At 50.7% G+C, this 18,511-nt stretch overlaps 1 pseudogene; it reads right to left on the bottom strand.

The window, feature by feature from the left end:
- Positions 1-16,997: 16,997 nt before the first annotated feature.
- LOC138514889 (5.8S ribosomal RNA) lies at positions 16,998-17,151 on the bottom strand (annotated as a pseudogene).
- Positions 17,152-18,511: the final 1,360 nt, after the last annotated feature.

The raw sequence follows: 18,511 nt of genomic DNA, 5'->3' as shown, positions 1-18,511 counted from the left end.
TCGCAGCTGTGACCATGGAGCCTTTGACGTGAGTTACTCCCATTGGTTGGGTTTCGTAAGTCATTGAGAGTTTTCCTTCCGGTTTCCTGTTCCGGACAAGGACGGTGTCTCCTACTGCTATCTCTTTCTCCGGCAGCCTCCGCCTTGTTGTCTCGCTCTCGTTCCTTGCGGCTCTGTCTGCTGCCACCTGTGCGCCGTCGATCATTCCTGGGCGTCGGTCTCCCGCTTCTGGTATCAGCCCTCTGGGTATTCGCCTGAACAGCGCCTCGGCGGGTGCGATTCCGGTGGACCGATGTGGGGTGGACCGGTACTCCCGGAGAAAGTCGATTAAGTTGTGGCGCAGGTCCTCCCCTCCATTGACAGAGATACGAAAAATTTTGTTAAGCGTCCGCATGAAACGCTCAACCTCTCCATTGGCCCTTGGCCACAGCGGGGTCACCTTTCGGTGCTTGATGCCTCGTTCTGCGCAGTATCTGGCAAACCGCTGCCCTTGGAACGGCGCTCCATTGTCTGAGCAGATCTCAAGTGGGAAACCATGGGTGGCGAAGATTTTGTCCATGGCCAGGATGGTGTGATCGCTGGCGGTGGATTCCACGAGTTCCACTTCCGGGTACCTCGACCACTGGTCTGTGACTACCAAGAAATGTAGACCTCTCCCGGTCGAGCCGAAATCTGCGTGCAGTGTTCCCCATGGCACGTCGCTCCGTTCCATGGCCTGAATGGGCGGACCCTTTTCCGCAGGACTCGTGGCCTGGCAGGGGATGCAGGTCCTCACGAATTCGGCCACCCTGTGTTCCAGATCGGGGAACCAGACCTTCAGCCTAAGGCGCGCCTTCATCCTCGCCATGCCTTGGTGCCCTGTGTGGGCCAACTGGAGGACTCTCATGACCAGTGACCTGGGGATCACGATCTGGTCCCCACGCAGCAGCAGGCCGTCCGTGGACACCGAGAGCTCGTGTCGAGCTTTCCACAGCAGTTGTAGGTCCCTTTGTACCTCTGGGTTTCTTCTGGCATTGTTTAGGAGGACGTCCCGCCACTCCCCTGTGGCCACCGCCTTTTTCACTCTTAGGAATGCCTCGTCAGAGTTCGAGTCGTCCGCAATGTCCTCTCTTGACAGGGCCACTGGCAGGGCTGATTCAACGACGAGATGCACAGCGTCCCCAGCGTCTGACACCTCTACAGGACTCTGGGCGTTCCTCGTGCCTGGGTGGCGAGACAGGTAGTCAGCGGGGTTGTGAGTGCCTGGGCGGTATACCAGCTTGACGCCGTATTCGATGAGGGACAGCATCCATCTCTCGATACGGGGAGGCGGCTTGGAAGATGTTCCAGACAGGATAGGAATCAGGGGTTTATGATCCGTAACCACGACGACGGGTTTGCCGAGGATGTAGATTCTGAAGTGTTTGCACCCCCACAGGATGGCAAGGGCCTCTCTTTCAATCTGGGAATACCGCCTTTCCGTGTCGGTGAGGGCTTTGCTGGCGTATGCTATGGGTCTCATGGCCCCTAGTTCGTCTGCCTGCATGAGGACCGCCCCCAGTCCTACTGGGCTGGCATCGACCACAATCTCTGATTCCCGGCTGGGGTTGAAGTAGGCTATCGTCTCCTGTTCTGACAGGGCTTCTTTGATGGCATTGAAGGATCTTTGTTCAGTCACCGTCCACTGCCAAGCCACGTCATTTCTCGTAAGTGCCCTCAGTGGTTCTGACAGCGAGGCCAGGTCTTTGATGAATCGGCCGCAGTAGTTGACCATCCCCAAGAAGCTCCGAACCTCCGCCGGTGAAGTGGGTGGAGGCGCATCTCTTATGTCTTTCACTTTTCCGGGGTCCGGGGATATGCCTCCCGCATGGAAGGTGAACCCGAAGAATTCCAGGCGGTCTTTGAGGAATTCGCACTTTTCTTGGTGCAGGGTTAGGCCTACCGCCTGTAGTCTCTCAAACGTGCACTCTAGCCGTTTAAGGTGTTCGCTTTCCGACCTGGCGAAGACCAAGATGTCGTCGGACATGTTAATGACACCCTTCAGACCGGACAAGGCTCCTCTGATGGCATTCTGGAAGACCTCAGCCGCGGACGAGATCCCAAAGTTAAGTCTCTTGTACTGGTACAACCCCTCGTGCGTAGTGAACGTCGTAATGTACCTCGACTCGGGGTGCAGTTCCAACTGGTGGTACCCAGACCTGAGGTCCAGTTTGGAGAAGACTTTGGCGCCTTGAAGTTCTCCGACGATGTCATCTAGAGTGGGTGTGAGGTGACGCTCCCTTTTGATGGCGGCATTTGGGAGCCTCATGTCCACGCAGATGCGTACTGCCCCCGGCTGTTTCGGCTTTGGGGCTACTACGATAGGCGAAACCCAAGGGGTGGGGCCTTCCACTCTTTCGATGATGTCTCGGTCGACCAACTGTTGCAGCTCCTCCTCTACTTGGGCCCTTAAGTGAAAAGGGATCCGGCGGTGTTTGAGGGCTGTCGGCCTCACGGACTTGTCGATGTGCAGGCGAATGGGCTCTGCGTTCAGTTTGCCAATGCCCTTGAAGAGAGACTCGAACTTGTGTAGCATGCTTTTCAGATCAGCGTGGTATACCCCAAACGTGAAATGGACAATGTCGAGCGCTTCTGACGCCGCACAGCTCAACAAGGAATGTGGGCTGACGTTGGTGACGAAGAATCTTGCTTTGATGGTGTTTTGTCCATGAGAGACTGGGGCAACAAACACGCCTTGGATGGGTAAGGGTGTTTCCCCGCCGAATGCATATATTCTTGCCGTGGACGCTGACAGTTCTGGTGGGCCTGGCAAGGCCACATAATGTTTGGTGGCTAGCACGCAGACCGAAGCCCCAGTGTCGATGAGAATGGGGGTGGGAACGTCAGCGATGTTGACAGTGCATGTGGGTTGGCGCCTCGTGCCGGGACCTTTCGCGATGCTGGAGATGAAGAAAACTTCTTCCTCCTCCTCTTCTTCTTCTGCGATATCCAGGTCCTGCAGGCCCTGATCGATCGAGGAGATGCCTCTCACTCTGCGAGCGCCTCCTCGTCCAACTCTCTCTGGTCCCCTTCCTGCTGCAACGGGGGAAGCAGCTCGGCACATCCTGGCATAGTGCCCCGGTGTGCCACACCGGGCGCATGTTCTCGACTTTGCCGGGCAGTCACCGCTGTGGGGGAGGTCATACCCACAGTACGAGCACGATGGGGCATTGCCTGGTGTGGGAGTGGCATCGGGCCTTCTCGGCGCCCATCTTGACCTACCCGCAGCTGACCGTCCTACTGCAAATGCGTCTTCGTTATTCCCTGGTCGCGTGGCAGCGTCCATTTTCGCACCTCTGGCTTCCGCCAGCTCATGTGCTCTACCCAGGTCCAAAATTTGCTGGAGGGTCAGGCCAGGCTCTCTCAATACCTGCCTCCGAAGTTTTCCGGAGCTGCACCCCTGCAGTAGTTGGTTGCGGACCATTTCTTCCTCGTTGGCCCATCTGCAGGAGGTCGCCAGGTGTCTCAGGCGGGCGCAAAATTTGTCTAGGGGCTCGTCGTCCAATTGTCTCTCAGCGCCCATGACAAACCTATCAAAGTCCACGTTAGCCATGGGGAGAAAATGGTCTTTGAGTGCCTGCTTGACTGCGTCATACGTGACCACGGGGATGACGAGGGAGTCGTAGATCTTGTGGACTTCTGCGCCTGCCGAGTAGATCATGTTTGCGATTTTGGTGTCATCATCGTCCACTCCAGATGCCCTGAAGAACATATCTAGTCTTTTGACCCACAATAGCCACTTCGGGCCCAGCTTGGAAGGGGGGCCAGTAGTGTCGAATTCTGGCATGGGGGCTAGGGAGCTACGAGCTCTGCGAGGGATTGGGGCGGCGGCACCCTCATCGTCAGCTTCTTCACCCATCTCAGCGCCACGTACTCACAGTTGGCTGTCTTGAGGGAAGGGTGGCTTGTCCTGGTCTCGTGGTAGGGTTGGGGTGTAAAACCCACTTCTTTCTTCTTAATTGCCACAGCCCTGCGCCTGCAGGACTGTGGGCTTTCCAAAAATTATTTTTCTGTGTTCTCCAACACTGCTGGCGAGTGGCGCACGAGCACCCAGTCGGGCCGCAACCACTGTCGCCACGTGCGAAGGGGAGCGAGTGAAAAGAAGATGGCCGCCGGCGCTCCGCGGGTCCGTAATACGGCAGACTTCCGTCTCTCCGAGGTAGTCGGGCACGGAAGCGGACCGTACCTCCTCGTCGCCAGTGTTGTAACCTGGGGGGGCACTGTGGTGGAGTGTGGGCCCCCCTGGGCCTGGGCACCGGCGCGCGTATACGGCACGCAAGAACACACACCGGAGACGTCTGCCTGTTCCGGCGCTCCGGCGCGAACTGCCCCGGGCGCCGCCTTTATTAACTGGCGCGCATGCGCCGGCCCGCTGGGCCGCGCATGCGCACTTCGTGCACCACGTACACAACAGTCGCCTTGTGCTCTATTCCTTGTCTGATTCTGCTTTGTGTGGCTGTGACAAGAACAAGTATCTGGTGTTTAAATGCAAGGAACAGATGCATCGCAAAATATAATTGTCCGATTTCCCTGATTACAGGCACTATCAAAGATACAAAGCTGATGTTATGCTATGCCCACAGAATCACTTTTCAGAACCCCCATTTCTTTGGCCAAATTAAAGATTTGATAGAGCCCTCTGTGGCTGGTTTAGGAGGATATAGGAGAACTGGTGCCAGATTATTAGGTAGTATTTGTCAAGGACCGACTAACTTGCGGGGGTGAGGGTCAGTAATAAATAACAGTGACTGGATGTTTTCAAGCCCTTGCCAGATGCAGTGTCTGGACTGTTTACATGTTTGTTTGTTTGTTTATTTATTTATTTATTTTGTATGTTGCACCAAACCCGAAGGTAGCTGGACGCAAGCAGTACACGTAGTCTTTAGGCTAAGGTTACAGAGATTAACAGTCATATTGTTCATATTGTTCAGGGTACAGTGTTGGAAATATTTGCAGTTCATTGGATTGCAAGGTACGGTGTTAAATATATGTACAGTTACAGATTTGCAACAAAATGGATTTGAAAACAGTCATAGTAATTACAGGGTACAGTATAGTACGTATTGAGTTGCAGAAATTACAGTTAGGTCCTAGGGTGAGCATTGTTCATTCTGATCCATTTCTGAATGTTGCGTCTGAAGCTAGGGTAGGTTTGATCGGCACAGAGTAGAAGGGGGGGTGAGTTTCATGTTTGAGCTGCCATGACTGGGAAGCTTCTGCCGCTAAATTTGGCTAAATTGAATCGTGGTACATTGAGGCAATATAAATTGGCCGTCCTGGTCGGGCGAGTGGTTATTTATTGACTATCTGGTTGGAGAGGTAACGTGGAGGAGCATTGTTCAGGTATTTATGGGTCAAGGAGGCGGTTTTAAGCAGGATTCTGTCCTTGATTGACAGCCAGTGGTTTTGTCTTCTTAGTTCAGACATGTGATCTTTGTTTGAGATATTTAGTGCTGTTCTTAAGGCATTATTCAGTAGCGTTATGATCTTATTTAGGATGTACTTGTTAGCTCCCAGGTAGAGGGCATTACAATAGTCCAGTCATGAGAGTATGAGGGCGTTTTCTAGGGTGATGCAGCTGGATGAGGATAGGTAGGGTCTGCAGGCCGTGATTCATTTGCAGGTATATGCTGATGTGGACGCTAGGGAGTTGACCTATGTGCTCAAGTTTAGAGTGGAATCAAGGTAAAATCCAAAGGTTTTTGCTTCCTTTACAACCTTGATGGTATTGCCATCAATTTTGAAGGAGGAGTAACTGTTGTTAAGTTTTTTAAGGTTGGTCGTGGTTCCTAGTATCAGAAGTTCAGTTTTGTCGTCATTCAGGCAGAGGCCGTGGGTGGCCATCCATGCCTGAATGAGGAGGTAGATTCTGTTCATGAGAGCCGTGTTGTTGATGTAGGTGCCGAAAGGGGTATGAGGATCTGGGTGTCGGCGGCATAGTTAGTGTAAGTGACATCCAGATTATCCTATTTGTCAAACAGTGGCTTCATGAAGATATAGTACATGGTGGGCTAGACAGATGAACACTGTGGAACGCCACATGTTATGGGGGATTGGATCTGTTGAGACTGAGAGGGAGAAGACTTTCATGGTTCTATTGTTGAGGAACGATTGTACCCATGCTATTGCGTCCTTGGAGAAGTGAGCCGCCGAGGCAAGGTGTTTGCGTAGGACTTCGTGGTCCACCAAGTCAAAGGCGGCTGACAGGTCAAGGAGGAGTTGCATGGCAGTTTTCCCTTTGTCTGTGAGTTCCTCAATTTGTGCTTTTAAATCAATTAGTGCGGTTTCAGTGCCGTGTTGTGGCCTGAAACCTGATTGGCGGGTGCCAAGAAGGTGATTTGTTTCCAGGTATTGTTGTATCTGAAGGTACGCGACTCTGTCAAGTATCTTCAGAAGGAATGGCACCATTGTGATGGGCCTGTAGTTGGTTGGAATGCCTGTGTTCAGGGTTTGTTTTTTCAGCAAAGGTAGGACCCATGATTCTTTCAGGTTGCTTGGGACCGTGTTGGTTGAGAATGACGCGCTAATGAGTTTGGTTATAAATGGTGCCAGATCTCTGGCTCTGCCTTTGATTATTTGTGGTGGACAGTTATCGCCCTGACATCTCGACTGTTTCAGCGAAGAGATGATTTGCTCTACTTCAAGGATAGAAACCTTCGAAAAATTTCAATTGGACAGATGTGTCAGTCAATGTCTTAGGGATCGGAGTATGTGAATCCTGTTTAGATAGTGAAGATTTCTTATTGGCAATCTTACCTTGGAGGAGTACTATTTTGTTGGCTGGGGCGTTCTGTGTGTTAGTACACCAGGTTTTGTTGTTAGTAATGTTGTCAGATGGAGGGATGGGGCCTCCATTTCTCGTAGTATGGTAAAAAGCTCCTTTGTGTTAGAGCTGGCATTAGCAATCCTGTTATTATATAGTTCTTTCTTATTGCTTATTATTTCTTTTTTATAGAAGTTGGAAAATTTGGTCAGATTGGTTTTGTTTTCTTCTGAGGTGTTGTGGTGCCATATAGCTTCCAATGTTCTTTTTTTTGCCTGAGTACTTTTAAGTGTGGGGTGAACCATGCGTTTAGATGTGCTTGTTGTTTACTTTTACATAATTTGAGAGGTGCGATGGAATCCAGGGCTTTGGACATAGTTTTGTTGTAGGTGTCGACTAATATGTTAGGATCAGGCAAAGACGACACTAGATTCAGTGAGGGAAGGGTGAGTGGCAATAGTCTGTCAGTGGTTATATCTTTTTTGTTCCTGGTAGGTTACGGACGGGCTATGACCGAATTAGTTTGTGGTTGTTTATCTAGAGCCATGGTGAAGGCAATCAGATGGTGATCTGTCCATGGTAGTGGGGTGGTTAAGTTGATGGGTAAATTCCAGTTTAGGTCAGCCACCCAGTTGAGGGTTCTGCCTTTGGTGTGTGTTGGTTGAGTCACTTTTTCAGTGAGTCCTTGCTCTAAAAGCATATTGGCGATAGCCTTGGCTTCTTTGTCTATTGGGTCATTAAAACCAATGTTGAGGTATTTTTTGTGTTATTGGAGAGCATGCTTGATATGTCATCCTGAAAAGATCCAAGGGGTCCTGGTGGCCCATATACTAAATAGATTGTTAGTGTTGTAGAGTTGGATATTGGTACTTTCACTGTAAGAATTTCACAGGATGTAATTGAATGTGATGGTACTAGTCTAATTGCTAGCTGTGTTTTGGCGATGATGGCGATGCCTCCTCCTCCTGCGTTGGATCTACAGAGCATGGTGCAGTTAGGGTGCAGTCGGCTAATTTTAAGTTTTAATAAGTTGGGCATGGTGGACAGGAAGGCATGGTGCAGTAAAAGGCACAATGGGCTAAAATCGAATTTTGGGAAATAGGGCACAGGCATAAGAGGCTGCCTGGTGAGCAGTTGTTTATAAACCAATCCACAGCTCTCTGCTTCCTAGTACTGATGTGAGTCTTTATGGCTGTGTTTAATGTTGCCAGGGGATACATGATAATGATAAAATTGCAACTTGCAGCAAACATTACACCCCCCTATAGAGAGGGTTTAGGCAGAGTAGTAGATGATGTTGGAGGGGTGGGGAAGTTATATTCCTTGTAAAACAAAAGAAAAGAGAATCTAGTCACTCAAGTATTCTCTGAGGGCAAGCCCTGACTGTCTTGTTTACCCTAGAATTGCTATGTGTGTTAGGGTAAATAATATCAGAAACATTCCCATGTTCCCATTAATCTTTTATACACTTGTGCTGACACTATTTAATATTTTATGTTAAAGATCCGCCCTCCTCAAGGCTCATCATTCTAAAAGCTCTTCTATCCTTATCCTTCTTGACCTCTATGCGGCAGTTGAGACTGTTGATCACACTCTTCTTATCTCCTCCCTGTCCCCTCTTGGTCTATCTGGCTCTGTTTCAAGGTGGTTCTGTTCTTATCTTCCTCACCGTTCTTACCCTGTAACCTGGGCTGACCAAACGCCTCCCTCTTATCCTATTCTTTACGGAATCCCTCAAGGGTCCGTCCTTGGCCCCCTGCTCTTGTCACTTTACACATGCCTCGCTCTCTGCTCTTATTTCTTCTTTTAATATTTCCTTTCATCTCTATGCTGATGACACCCACATCCTTTTTCATTTTCTTCCTTCACTGACGCCTTACATTATACTGTCTCTATCTGCCTCTCTGCAGTTCAAATTGGATGTCTTCACATTTTCTTCACCTCAATCCTTCGAAAACAGAGGTTCTATTCTTACCTTCTACTGCGATTCCTCATACTATTTCTCCACCTCCCTTTCTTTTCCCCCCCTCTACTCATCCCTTCTCTCCCTCTGCTTGCAATTTGGGCCTAATCATTGACCCATCTTACTCCTTTTCTCTACATATCTCTACTACTGCTTGATCCTGTCTCTATGAGCGACATTTTCTCTCTTTTCATGCCACCAAGCATCTAGTTTTCTCTCCTATTGATTATTGCTCAGCTCTTCTGCTTGGTCTTCCTGCTTCTTATCTTCTTCCTTTCCACTACGTCTACAACTCCTCTGTTCGTCTCCTCTTCTCTCTTTCTTCTCGTTCCTCTATCACACCCCCTCTACTCTCTCTATCTCTTCTCCCTTTCAAATCTTGTCTTTATCATTTTCGCTCCATTATCTTCAAGTGTATCCTTGGTCTCGCTCCTCTTTACCTCTCATCACATATCTAATTTTCTTGTTTTCCCTGTGCCCTCCTTTCCCAAAATCCGCTTCTAATCTCTGTTCCTAAACCCCCCTGTGCATCTTCTCATTTCCGTTTCCTTTTGCCCTCCTTGCTCCCAAACATTGGAACTCTCTCCCTCTCCCACTTTCTATTAGTTCTTCCTCTTCTCTCTGTATCTTTCAGACCAATCTTAAAACATATTTGCTGCCGCTCTTTCCAGCAATTAATCTCTATCTTCTCTCAACTCTTCTGTTCTGATTTATCTGGAATGTATTGTTCACTTTGATTGTACCATTCTTGTTTTTTGCACAAAAGCTTTTGGCGAAATATGAATTAAATAAAAATACAAATAAATACAAAAATCCCATTTGTGTTTAGTTGAAAATGTCAATCAAATGATGTTAAATGAAGCTACAATATAGCACACATAGCCAGTAGGGCATAGTGGAGTGCACATTTGGGGTGCTCAAGTCACGCTCCCTTGATGACTCAGGTGGTGTATTGCTATGTGCACCTGCTATATTATGCAAGATCATCAAGGCATGTTGTGTCCTGCACAATATTTCCACATGTCGTGTAGCAGTGGAGTTGCAGGGGGGATGCTGCCCTCATCCACAGCCACTACCATTCCCTTAATAGGCCACAGAGCACAGGGACAGGATACGCACAATCAGGTTGTGCAAACATACTTCACCTGTAATCCAACCCCTGTGGAGCACACATAGTGAAGCCACATCTCTGATGCCCTTCAATGATGCAATCAGGCCAGTCAAGCCTGCCCATAACAACACCCTGAGAATGTGCATTGATAAGAGGCAAACTGTGTACGCCCCTTGAAACGAAAACTACAATGTCACCACATCAGTGTCCATCACATCAAGTACAGAAACCACCTACACAGTCATAGCCAGTGGAAATAATAGTATCATAGTCACAGGCACAGCATTCTAAACAGAGTGAAGCCATCTCCAGGCACAATGTCACCATACTATGTGCTCCCCTGAGCATCATTCCCCCTCTATCCCCCAGACCCTGTGAGTGTCCCCATGCCCCCCTCCCTCCCCCAGCCCCAGTGAGTATCTCCATGACCCCCCTTCCTCCCCCAGACTCTGTAAGTGTCTCCATGCCCCCCCAGCCTCCCCAGCCCCTGTGAGTGTCACCAAGCCCCCTCAGCCCCCGGTGAGTGTCTCCAAGCCCCCTCAGCTCCCTGTGAGTATCTCCAAGCCCCTCAACCCCTTTGAGCATCTCTTAAGCCCCCCAGCCCCCTGTGAGTGTCTACCAAGCCCCCCAGCCTGCTGTGAGTGTCACCTAGCCCCCCACCGACCCCCAGCACCCAGTGAGGGTCTCCAAACCTCCCCACAGACCTCTTGCCCCCCAGTGAGCATCTCCAAGCATCCCCACACCCACCCGCTGCCCCCTTGAGTGCCTCCAAGCCCCTGTACTCCCCCCATCCTTTGCCCCTATGAGTGTCTCTCTGTCCCCCACTCACCCCCTTCTTGCCTTTTAACACCCTATGCCCCCTCTTCTCCTTTCCCTACCCTCCCCTCCTTCCCTTCCTCTCCCTCCTTCTTTCAATTTTCCGGCACTACCCCAATTGCCGTCAGGCATAGTAATTGTAGCCACCTGTCTTTTGCAGCTACCCGCCCTCCCCTCCCTCCCTTTTCCTGCCTTTGTCCTGTTCAAAGATCGGCTCCACCTCAATTGCCGTCAGGCATAGTAATCGTTGCTGCCTGTCTTTTTTAGCCGCCTGCCCTCCCCTCCTACCTCCCCTTGTCCTGTGATAGTTCGGCACTACCTCAATTGTCGTCAGGCATAGTAATAGTAGATGCCTGCTTTTTGCAGCCATCTTGCGCTGCCCTGTCCCCCCACCTATTTCAATTATATCTTAGCACTTACTCTTATCATTTGTCCCTTGACCTCTGATAATAGCTTGTCAGTCTCCCCCTTTTCCTTTCTTGTCTTCTCCTCCTACTCCCTCCCCAGCACTACCTTGAATTGTCGTTGACCTTTTAAGATAGTCACTTGTTCTGTTCCTCTCCTTATCCCTTCTCTCCATTCCCCAGTCCTCCCCTCCTCCCCCTCCTCGTGTCATTCATGCTCTGCAACAATTGTCGTCAGGCATAGTAATGTTACTGCTAATTTTGTTCGCCTTTTTTCCTCCCTCTCCTCTCCCTTATTGTTCCATGCACTTGTACTATCTGATGTGATATGATAGTTATTTTCGCATTCTGGTTTATTTCAAGGACCTGTAAGAATGTAACTGTATTTCCCTCCCTCCTTGAAGCGCTTTGTAACACATTGAGTATAGGCGCTATACAATCAATAAATCAATCAATCAACAGCAAGAAAGGGCTCACCTGACTGCCATTTTCATCATGTCTCCCTCTCGCCATTGCTGCTGTACCTGCTCACCTCCACTCAGCACAGGTCAAATCTCAAAACAGAGTGAAGCCATCCCGAAGCACAGTATCACCATACCATGTGCTCCCCTGAGTGGCATGCACTAAGAGCAAGAACGGGCTCACCTGACTGCCTTCTTCATGATGTCTCCCCCCTCTCCACCATTGCTCCTGGACCTGCGTACCTCCACTCAACACAGGTAAAATCTCAAAATCTCAAAACAGAGTGAAGCCATCCCCAGGCACAATGTCACCATACCATGTGCTCACCTGAGTGGCATGCACCAACAACAAGAAAGGGCTCACCTGACTGCCTGCTTCAGGATGTCTCCCTCCACACCATTGCTGTTGGACCTGCTCACCCCCACTCAACACGGGTAAAATCTAAAAACAGAGTGAATACATCCCATGGCACAAAGTCACCATACCATGTGCTCCATTGAGTGGCATGCACCAACAGCAAGAAAGGGCTCACCTAACTGCTGGACCTGCTCACCTCCTCTCAACACAAATTGAATCTCAAAACAGAGTGAATACATCCCCAGGCACAATCTCACCATATAATGTGCAACCATGAGTGGCATGCACCAACTGCAAGAAAGAGCTCACATACCTGCATCTTCATCAGGACATGCAAAATCTCCTTGTCCACTCGTATGGACATGCAGTGCATGAAAGAAAAACACATGAATGGCTTGCAGCATTATGCATGGAACAGGGAAAATTGACAGCTATGGTCCAACCAGTGGCACCCAGCGGTGGGGTTGAACCCCAGGCCATCCTGCGCTCTACCCTCAATGCCTTTTGATTTTGCTCTCCTAAGAAGGTGGGGGCCCACAACTGACTTGTGGAGCCCCAATAGCAGTTACCTGGGACTTCTACCAAACCCTGGGTCCTGACTGGGCCGTCAGCTGCCAGGCTTGCTTACCCTCTCACTCTGTGGACATGCCTGTTGTTCCCCACCTGCTCTAGAGCTCAGGTCTGAGCATAGAGGATCCCATCCAGCTCTTGCTCCACTCTTCCAGCCCACAGGGAGACACTTTCCACTGACAGCAGGACCAGCCGCGACTTAGGCCATCTGCTCTGACTGCCTGGCCAGATGGCCAGTGGGGCCCAGCCGAAGGACCATCTGGCTCGGCACGGTCAGCCCAGACCAGATGTGTGTGCCTGCCTTAAGGCCACCGTCTAGGGCTGGGGGCTTAAACCTACACCTTCACACCCTGGGGCCAGGGCTTAATCCCTCATCCGCAACCAAGGCGCAGACTCTCTTCCCTGCTTCCCACGGGCTGGGTCCTGCCACTCTGCCTCCGGCTGGGCCAAGCCTATCTGTCCTGCTAGGCTGACTTGAAAGGGAGAAGAGGGCTACCCCCCTGCCCACAGCCCAGCGTGGGAGTTTCCTGTTTGTCCTGCTGCGTATCAGGAGGAGAAGGAGGAAGTATGAGACCCTTGCTGCACCACATTTCACAAAACCTTGGCTCAGACAATGACTTTCAATACATCACAGCAAGGTTAGTACTCTGCTACTTATGAAACCCTGATGCAGAATCAGGTAGTCTACAAATGATTTTACACCCCATTCACCATGAACATTTGGTACAACATGGGCGAGAGAGGTGTGCCCCTTCTGTCCAAAGTCGATTCCTGAGGTGAGTGGCTCTACGCACTGGCCCAAAGAATGACTAACCCAAGCCAATGCAGGCTCCTCAGCACTGCAGTACCATTATGGTTTAGGGGGGATTCTGACTTAGAGATGTTCAGTCATAATCCCACAAATGATAGTTTTGCCCCATTGGCTCTTCAGCCAAGCAAATACACCAAATATCTGAAACTGCAGTTCCTCTTGTACTGAGCAAAATTACTATTGCTAGAACACATCATCAGTGGGGAAAAACTAACCTCTCACATGCAGTCTAAAGTCAGCTCGCATTCCCTATTAGTGGGTGAACAATCCAATGTTTGGTGAATTCTGCTTCACAATGATAGGAAGAGACAACATGGAAGGACCAAAATGTGATGTCACTATGCACTCTTGGCCTCATCAAGACAACTATTCATGTGGAAATTCACTGACACCTCCTGCTTGAAACCCAAAAAGTGAAAAGGATCATGAGCCCCTGCTTTCATGGACTGTATTCATACTGAAAATTGAACTCAAGCAAGTTTTGCTCTTCTGCTCCATGGGATGTTTCTATCCTCTATGAGCTCACTTTAGGACACCTGCATTATCGTTTGACAGGTGTACTGCCCAGTCAATCTCCCCACCTGCCGCTGATCCCAGAGCAGATGCGCCTGGCTGGTCCTTTGAGCCAGAAGCAACAGCCTAATGGAGCTTGACCCCCAGCCTCACCGGGTAAGTATTTCAAAGCCAACGAAAGGGCCTCCCACATATCCTACATCTCTCATGTCTCTTCGCAGTTGCAGACTAGAGTCATGCTCAACAGGGTATTCTTACTCAGCTGATTCTTCTAAGACCATTCCCTTGGCTGTGGTTTCACTAGATAGTAGGAAGTGACAGTGTGAATCCTGTTCATCCATTAATGTGCGTCACTAAATAGACGACAAGGCATTTGGCTATTTTAAGAAAGTCATAGTTACGCCATCCATCTGTGCTTCATTGCATTTCTTACCTTGGACATTCAGAGCACTGGGCAGAAATTACATCACCTCAACACCTGCCAGGGGCCTTTGTGATGCATTGTTTAATTAAATCGACAGATTCCCCTGGTTGGCATCAGTTATAAATCAGCTACTACGCATCCACCGTGGTAGAACGCTGACCCTAAACCCCGGGATGGAATGAAGTGGGTCACTCCCCCAGCTGGTGCAATCCACAATAAGGGCCTGGCTTGCATCCAGTGCAGATCCAGCCCTTAGAGCCAATTTTTATCCCAAAGTTACAGATCTGACTTGCTCACTTCCCTTACTTACATTGTTCCAACATGCCAGAGACTGTTCACATTGGAGAGCTGCTACAGATATGGGTATGGCGCGGTGTGAGATTCACACCATCACCCCCAGACTTTCAAGGACCATCAAGTGCTCACAGGACATGGCCAGATCCGCAATGCTTTCGGATACTCGGGTGCCTCTCACTCGGGGAAAATCCATTCCAGGGTGCCCTGCCCTTCACAAAGAAAATAGAACTCTCCCTGGGGCGCCCACTGGATTCTGCAGGAATGTTTGCGTTACCACAAAGATGCCACAAGGGCGCCCGTCTATGCCACTCTGTGTTCATGGATCTGAAACCAACTCCCTTTCAATCGGCTCAGGGCAACAGAGGCCATTACCAGTCCCTTCTGAACGGCGTTCGCCCATCTCTTAGGAATGACTGCCCCATGTTCAAAAGCTGTTCAAGTGGTACCCTCCTCCATTTTGGCCTTCAATGTTCTCATTATAATATTTGCTACTACCACCAAGATCAGCACCTGCAGCATATCCACCTGCACACTGGCCCTGGGCTACCAATGCACTTTGTTACAGCCCTCCTACTCATCTTGGGTTATCCCCTGAAGCTATCAGCACCGGAAACAGATGGCTATGGGCCTGATGCTCCAGTGCCACCCAGTGTCGGGGCTAGTTGATTCAGTAGGTGATTTGTTACACCCTCCTTAGCAGATTCCATTTCTGCTGTCTATATCAACCATCACCTTTTCAGGGGTCTGATGAGCATCAACATTGTGCGCTTTGACTTGGCATTTAGTTCATCCCGCAGCGCCATTTATGCTTGCCAAAAGTGGCATACTGGAAACTGGCATAAGATGCCTGGCTCCACGCCAGTGAGCCGGGCTTCTTATCCATTTAAAGTTTGAGAATGGGTTGAGATTGTTTTGGCCCCGAGACCTCTAATTATTCGCTTTTACAGATAAAACCGGCATATCCGAGCGGCAGCTATCCTGAGTGAAACTTGGGAGGCAACCAGCTACTAGATGGTTCGATTAGTCTTTTGTCCCTATGCCCAGGTCGGACGACCGATTTGCATGTCAGGACCGCTACGGACCTCCACCAGAGTTCCCTCTGACTTTGCCCTGCCCAGGCATAGTTCGCCATCTTTTCAGGTTCTATAACACACACTCATGTTCCACCTTTCCGGCAGAGCGGGAGAGATAGGCTGGTGGTGCACCCGCCGTGATGCCACAATGGGATACCACCTGAGCGGGCGTGCGCTGGCCCTCACCTTCATCGCACCACTGGATTTTGTTTGGCTCTTTGAGACATGTTAGATTCCTTGGTCTGTGCTTAAAGACGGGTTTGGTGGGTATCCAACATCACCACAGACCCCTGAGTGCCCTTCATCAGCCTACTCGACTGGCTTTGTGACACAGTGAGGTCACACGGTGGACAGTACAGCCCTGTCGACAGTAGCACTAGGATCAGGGGGCAACAGTGACCTTGAGGAGGGCATGCCAGTGGCCAATCTCTCTCTGCCTTGTGGACATGGCAAAACTGCAGCCAGGGGGCTGTAACGCTCTAAGCTGGAGCAAAGAGTCACCTGCCCCTGTGGCCTCCCCAGCCAACCCAGAGCCAATCACAGTTCACCTCCACAGAGAGAATGTTCCCTGCGGGGGCTGGGTGGGTCAAGGGGATCCGCCATCCCGGGCGGCCAACCTGCCCACTGTGTTGAATCCTCTGTGCAGACTACACGGACCCCACCTGCTTACCTCCCGATGGTTTCACACCCTTTCAAAGTTCTTTCCAACTTTCACTTACAATACCCGTATTTAGCTTTATATGGAGTCTACCATCTGCTTTGGGATGCATTCCCAAGCAATTTGACTCTGAGAAGACCCAATCGCAGTACACCGGGGGGCGCTAGTGGCCTAAAACGATACGCGTGGTGGGCCTCTATCCGAAGCACTCGAGGAATCGGTGTTCTGTGTGCCACAATTCCTGTGCCCACCGCTGGATGGAGATTCAGCGCTGTGATCTTCCCTCTTCACTTGCCATAACTGAAGGAATCCTGGTAAGTTTTTTATCCTCTGCCTATTGAGATGCTTACATTCAGTGGGTCTCCCCATCTGATCTGAGGTTGTAGTCGGGGAAAACAAAGCACGGGCAGCCGGTGTTGGGCTGGGACTGTTGGGGTATTGGGTAATTTGAGTGTGCACTGTTCAGATCTGCGCCAAAGCCCGTATGGGGAGAAGTTGCCAGACGGACATAGTCCCATACAGACACCAAAGACAGCCACACTTAGCACAGCCTGCTGCCCCCACAGTAGGGGAAGGTGTGTTGGGGTTGTAGGCCACCACCACCACTACTGGGGCATGCTGGGCAGCTGGTTCTCCCGATCCCATGAGGGGGGGAATGGGGAGACCAGAACACACCAGCTGATTTTAGGGGGACAAAGGGAATGGGATCCCTTCAATGTCCCCAGTTGCACCCCCCCTTGGGCGATTGATGTTCAAGTAACACTCAGACAGGCGTGGACACAGGAGGAACCCAGGTACGCGAGGTGCGCTCGAAGTGTCGATGATCAACATGTCCTGAAATTCACATTAGTTCTTGTAGCTAGATGCATTCTTCACTGACGTGTGAGCCGAGTGATCCACTGACACGAGTATCAGACAACTTTTAGTTATCTATATGTGAGCCTGTACCTGCCAGTGCAGGAGAGGCTTGGGGGAGGCAGCACCGCCTGTCCAGCCCGCACAGCTAGACTGACCCTCGCCCCATCTACTTTCCCTCTTGAGAGTCGGCTAAAAACCATCTTGGTTTTTAACAAACTGGTTCCAGGTGCTCAGCTTGGAAAGCCTGCCAGCCTTCTACTGTGGCAGCACAACAGGGCTACCCACGGCAACAAAGGCAGGCCGTTCTGATGCTGGTCCACCTGGCTGATCTGCTCATCCTCCGACGTGACCTCCTACTCCCCATTCAAGGTGACAGATAGGAGGGCTGGATCTTCAACCCCAGCCCAGCCACACATGGCCGAGCTGCAGGTACCTGGACAGGAGGGAAGGTTGCCTGCTGCAAAGGTGAGCCTGGACATCGCTCACCCATGCAGATTGGTGGTTGTAACCTCGATGGCTGCCCATCAGGCATACCCAGCTGTACCATGACTCAGAACATTCCAGGCTTCTTTCCGCCTGGGGAGGCGTCCTCTGAGAACAGCCAGGTTTCCTTCATCTCCCGGCTCTGCCCACTCAGGACTTCTCTTCTGAACAGGACGCACCCACACCGCTCTTGGGTTGGAGAAAAGAGTACCCGGCCAGCACAGCAGCTCAGGGCTCCCTCTCTGATGCATGGTTGGGGATGTTCTAGCAGGTTAACCCAACCCTGTTGGACATCCCCATCCATCTTCTGGGTCACGCACCTCTCTGGTGGATGGGATCCCGGTCCCCGGCAGCTGGTCCCCCATGTGCCCTGGCTGTGAACCACTCTGCTGGCTGGACAGTAGCACGAGGGCCACCCCTGGGATGTGTGCATCTGGGACACAACCAAGGTCAGCCTGTGGCTCTCCCTCAGGCTGATCCACTGTTAATGATCCTTCTGCAGGTTTACCTATGGAAACCATGTTGCAACTTTCAGTACCTCTAGATAGTCAAGTTTGAACATCTTTTCTGTGCTCTGCCAGTGCTGTTGCTGACCACAGCAGGACCGATCCACGTACCTCAGTTTAACATCCCATCAGGAGTAGCGATGGGTGGTTTGTACAAAGTGCAGGGACTTAATGAACATGATCTTTTGACCCGTACTGGGTGGGAATTCCGTGTTCACAGGAAATAATTGAAATCCCCAATCTGTACCACGAACAGGGTTCAGCGGGTTACCCGCACCAGTCGGTGAAGGGCAGAAACACAATGATCGGTTCAGTGTAGCGCACGTGGATACCAGGACATCGAAGGGCATCGCAGACCTGTTACTGCTCGATCTCATGTGGCTGAACGCCACTTGTCCCACCAAGAAGTAGAACACCCACTACT

This window comes from Ambystoma mexicanum, chromosome 12 (assembly GCF_040938575.1).
Source record: "Ambystoma mexicanum isolate Mex_15411 chromosome 12, UKY_AmexF1_1, whole genome shotgun sequence".
NCBI lineage: Eukaryota > Metazoa > Chordata > Amphibia > Caudata > Ambystomatidae > Ambystoma > Ambystoma mexicanum.
The sequence above is the reverse complement of the archived record's forward strand: the minus strand, read 5'-3'. Positions and strand labels throughout refer to the sequence as shown.